Here is a 6,017-nt window from a genome sequence, read left to right on the forward strand (position 1 = left end):
ACTAATGAAGGGATTAATAATAAGAAGTTTAGAACTGACATCAGTTTTCCAGACACCACATCCGTAGGCACACACTTTAAATCCAACAGGTGAATGACCAATGCTGGTTTCAAACAAGCAGTTGCAACACAGGAAAACACTGTGCCACAAGGGAAAAAGAATATGAGTACAAAACAGAGAAGGGATGAAAAAGAAGCAGAAACAGGGGGGCATTGAGCATCCAGAAGAAGAGAGGACAAAAGAACAAGCTCATCCTCTGTAGAGAGAACAAAAGAACAAGCTGAAGAAAATCAAGGACAAATACAAAGACCAATGTGAGGAAGACCAAGAGCTAATGAAGTTACTTAGATCCTGAGGTTCAAATAAAGAAGAGAAAAGAAAGAAGAGGAAAGAAGTGAGGAAGGGGAGCGCCTCAGAAATTTGCTCAAAAGCCCAGAGTTCCAGGGAATAGGTGAAGAATGCTGAACAGCCAGGGATTGATGCCAATCAAGCAGGACAATGCAGCACAGAACAGGATAATAAGAATGTTGATGATTTGGATAAGGAGAATCCTAAAGTCTCACTGGTCAGCTGCTTTTTGCAGTGCCTGGGAGCACCTTACACAGCTCTTTCCAATTACAAGCACAAAGGAAAATTGAATCCTGGCACACAGAAGAAAGGAAAAGCTGCCTGGACCGCTAATTTTAGCTTCATGCATGCTAAAGAAACCAGATCAAATAGCTGTTCCGCAGATTGAGGGACACTGATCTATTCATAAACATGCCTGGCAAAGTGAAAATATCTGCTCCAAACCATTTGGCAACAAAGAAGAAGTAAATGTATGGAATGCTGCATTCGACAGAAATTGATTGATTATTTATTTCATTTATTCTTTTAATTATTCAATAATTAATCAGTCATATTCACACAAAGAACAAAAAATGCTATAGAACTATTTACTGTTATAGCAATATTTCTAATACCTTTTTTTCTATATTAGTTTGCTAATATTAATTATTTCATTTATTATTTTAATGAATAAATAATTAACCCATCATATTCAAACAAATATGAGAATTGAGAATCCTGGCAAGTTTTATTATTTTTTTTAAATTTACAATTTATTCGTCGTTTGTTATTCAATAATTTACATATGTTTTCATTACAAGATCCAAAAATTTATAACTGGCTTTATGATTTTAACAGTTTCACTCTAATGTATATATAGTGCCTTTCAGAATTATTGACACCTTCAGGGAAATGAGCAAAAAAATTAGAGGGAACTAGTGGAAACGTATCCTTTTGCTTAGTTTCAGTTTTCCTATTGTCTAACAAGTTAAATTTTAAGTCAGATATCTCTGGAATACAGCTGCTGTTCGGCTGAACTCAGTCCTATATGGGAATTCACTACCTTGTCCCAGTACTGCTATATAAATCATAATGCCTTGAGGAACTTACAAATTTAGAGTGGCATTGAAGTGCATATAAATGTGCCACTTTATTACCCAGGTGAGGGAAGAGAGGTGAGAGAGTGTTCCGGCACGGATTGAGTGCGAGATTCAATTTCATGCACAGACACTTGCTTAAGAAGGTGAAACTGTGTCAGATTGACCTGAGCTCTAGCAGTGAGTTCTTGTAATTTTCTGCACATTTGACTTGGCTCGTAGCCCAAGAGCATGCTCTGACACTCAAGTGTTTGCGGAATACATAGCACTAGCATATGTCATATGCATTAAATAGATCACATTACAAGGGTTCAGACTGATATTTATTTAAAACCCTAATTACTTTGAATTATTAACAACTACAGTAAAACTATTTTAGTTTCTCATTTCTTTAAAACGTTATCTGGGTGATATCTTTATTAAGAAGGGGTATTTTGATTAGAACAAAATCAGGTTGGAGAATTCAGATGAGCTTCTACCTGTCATGAGACTCTATATGGAAATGTTTGTGGACACCTAATAATCACACTCATATATGCTTTTTGAACATTCCATTGCAGATTTAGTTCCTGCTTTGCTGTCAATTTCTACACTTCTGGGAAGGCTTATGACTAGATTTTGGAGTGTCTCATTCAGCCACAGAAATGTTAGTGAGGTCAGGTACTGATGTCATGTTAGAAAGAGTTCCAGTTCATCCCAAAGGTGTTCAGTGCGGTTGAGGTCAGGGCTTTGTTCAGGCCAAGTTCTTCCACTCCAACCTTGTGTTAATAGAGCTCACTTTGTGCACAGGGGCATTGTTACAGTATGCTGGAACAGGTTTGGGTCCCTTATATCCAGTAAAGGGAAATTGTTGTGAAATTCAATTATTTGTCTACAATTTTATGGAAGACTCACATTTGGGTGTGATTGTCACGTGCCTACAAACGTATAGTGTATGTTTCCAGATAAATTAGTAAAGGTTGGCCATTACTAGGTCTATTACACATTTACTGTCAAGGTTTGTGTTGTGTGATTTTGCTGGGCAGCGTAGTGATCCATAACTGCTTTTCTAGGTTATATCTGAAGCTAGTGAAAGTAAGAACAACAACGTTTTACATGGCACAGCTAGTGCCTTATTAATAATAGGGACTATTTAGGGTGAAGAAATGCAGAAATAAAGTGCTGAGGCAATTTATTACAAATATAGAGGCATAATTTCACATTTCCTATACAAGTCACTTGAGATTTGTTTTATAGTCATTTATGATAAAAAAAGATCTTGAAAAGAACCAAGTCTATGGTCAGGAGTTCAGGAAATCAACGATGCCTCAGTCATCCATGGCTAAGAGCCAAAGGAGCACAGTTAGACATACTCTCTGTGTTAAAGGAATGACATTCTTTCTCTCTCCTGTCAATCACAGGGACATTAACCAGTTGTGTCTGGGAGCTCATGCATGCAGAAGTGGACAGACAGTGCTTTGAGTGTGTTACATAGCTATGTGATGCAGGAAGAGCAGCAGTTTGCTGGCTTTATGTGTTGTCGAAGGACATTTATGTTAGCCTTCACTCTGCCAAGGATTTAGCAGAGCTCAGTTCTTTCTTGAGAAATGGCAGGTGAATAAACTGGGCAGAAAGATTGTGGGAAGGAACATTATAGAACATTCTAACAACTAAACCTGAACTCGGCTAATCTGTATATTAAAAATTTGTAGCTGAAAAGTAGGTGAAATTAAATTTCTTCAGGTTCACTGAGTCCATTTCACATATTGTTTGAGTTCCAGAATTCCCCTGGCTAGGCTTTGAACTGGTTTCACCATGAAAAAGATGTCCTCCCAGGAAAACATGAAAGCACTTGGCTTATGCTGCCCTTGTTTGCTTAATTCTACCCATTTAAACCACTTAGGAGGAGATTAGCATTAACAGGTGATGCCGGCGACTTTCTGATGGGGGACGAGGGCCTTTCAAAACAGTCAGACTCAAAGGACAAGCTGATGGCTTATGCAAATCGACCTTAAGCATGGCATTTATTTATTCCAAGAAAATCATCTGGGTAACAACTTCGCACCCAGGCCTGTAGCGGAAATTATTTTTTGAGACATAAAAGGGAAACTGAACAAACTAAAACTAGCAAATTATGTTTGGGGAGTCACTGCACATTACACATTGCAGTGTGATGCTAAATGCATGACTACTTGGTGTGTTGATTTTAAACAGTCATTTGTAAGGTCTGTGACTTCAGTAGCTTTTATGCAAAAAGGTTGTTCAAATGTGACCTGGAGACAACTTCCAAAGCCATTTTCTTAACCTTATCTCCAGGGGCACAAATGAAACAAAATAGTCCAGCATTCTTATCTTGAGCATATTTGTCATATCTTTGTAGGTGTGTCTAAGAAGAATTCAACTTTGGGTAGGTTTTACAAAAGTTATTCTGTCAGACAGTTCATTAGAAATAATTACTGTTCATTGTTCAACCTGCTTAGTTCTTAGTGTTTACCAAATCGAAACACTTTTATTCAAGCAGGACATAAACTGAATACAGAATGGAGCTTGTTGAAAGTTGTGAATGGGGAAAAAAATTGTACCACACATGCCATTGGAGGTCAAGTCAAGAAGCATTTGATCACCTGGGAGTTCTTTTTACTATAAATGAACTCAAAGTTACATTCACAGCATCTTACATACATCTTAGCTTAAACAATTGAGCAGTTGTGGGTGTAAGTCTTTGCTCATTGGCCTGGCCTGGAAGAATGTTGGAAATGGTGGGATCGCCTTTTGATCTGTAATCCAACGTCCTTTCCACTGAGCTACAGCTACCACTGAGCTACATAAAACAATAAAGATTACAAGACAAGACAAAAGACAGTACAAGACAATAGTTTTGACATTTTTGGGACCAGTACATACAGCAGCTCTGTAATGAGTAAAACGTGCAATAGTAAAAATGCAATGGATGTAAACATATAGAATAGTTAGCAAAAGAAAAGGTGTATGTATTCCATATTGCATTTTGTTTTTGTGATTGGAGATGTATGGTTGAGTATGTGGCAGTTGGGTTTTAAGGCATATTGCTCAGAAACTAGGTAGACCAATTAAAAGACTAACATAATTCATGAATGAAAGAAAGAAACTGGGGCATAGAATCCTTTATTATCACCACACATACAATACAGCACATTGGAATACTTTTCTTCGCATATCCCATCTGAGAAGGTTGGGGTCAGAGCGCAGGGGCAGCTATGATACGTCACCCCTGGAGCAGAGATGGTTCAGGGCCATACTCAATCGCCCAACAGTGGCAGCTTGACAGTGGTGAGGCTTGAACCCTAACCCTCAGAGCCTTAACCCGAACCCTCAGAGCCTGTTTGTATTGCCCCATGGTAAATAATAAGCTGTTAGCAGCATCCCCAAAAAAAGCAATGACCAAAATTAATGTGTTTTAAAGTCAGCTTTGTGCAGATTGATAAGCACTATGGAGAGGAGTGAGTGAAAGAAAGAAGCGGTGGAAGCAAAAAGTGCACACAGCCATCAACAATGCACATCTCATCTACTGTTCTAATACAAGAGCTCAGGACTTGAATAATAAATTCCCAGCATACTGATAAAACTCTTGGTACAGCATATTCTCAAATATCTGTGTGTGAGTCTTACATGTCTTTATCCTGAGCTTCTTTCTTTAATCTCCTTCTTCATTCTTCGTTAGTAACACTATTTTCTATTTTAAACAGACCTACTTAAGATATTTCATTCCTTTTTTTCTAAAGAAAGACTGAGGAGTATTCATTGATCATCACAGATGTGCACTGTGTAGTCTAGGTAGCACAGCGTACTCTTTGTAATTCATGGTTAAACTGATAGTGAGTGTGTGTGTGTGTGTGTTTGCTGCGTCAGAACTATAGAGATTTCTGAGGAGATGTGAAGAATACTTCATCTAATTTGTGAACACTGTGAAGTGAAGAAAATAAATCCCTTTTTGAAAACTGTAATATATACACACACATACAACATTTTTTCTTTTTGCATATATAACCCTTAACGGTGTATAACACTGACTAATGGATTTATGACCATTTGACCATATTTCTAACTTCATTCAGAGGCCTCAGAGTTTCAGGATTTGTCACAGTATTTTTTTTTCTTGGTTGAAACTAATAATCAATAAAACTGAAACTAATCTTAGTCCTAGAATTTCTCCTTCAGCTTAGGAATCTCCACACATTCTTATTACCAGTTTGAAAACCTTGGTTTGCATACTGCATTCGATTTATGGCAGAAGAAATTCACTTCATTTTTAGTCACCATCCAAGTTTGTAATTTTTTTATTTTTTTTATTTTTTTCGGCGGGGTGGGGGGAATTGTCCCATTAATCACCTGTGCTGCCTCCTGCAAATCTATTACTGCTATTTCAGGATGTTTTCCCCATTTGTTTATCTGTCTATATCCGAAGGTCCTCAGGGGTTTAGCCTACACTGAGTTTCCTCTTATTATAAGAAATGAATAAGAAATTTCCTTCTCCTTCTTTATTTAACCTCCTATTTGTTTTCTTTCTGTATTCATCTTCAGGACAGCATCTCTGACATCTCTGCAGTGATAAAAATATCTGCAACACCTGCCAAC

This window comes from Tachysurus fulvidraco, chromosome 9 (assembly GCF_022655615.1).
Source record: "Tachysurus fulvidraco isolate hzauxx_2018 chromosome 9, HZAU_PFXX_2.0, whole genome shotgun sequence".
In the NCBI taxonomy this organism is placed as follows: Eukaryota; Metazoa; Chordata; class Actinopteri; order Siluriformes; family Bagridae; genus Tachysurus; species Tachysurus fulvidraco.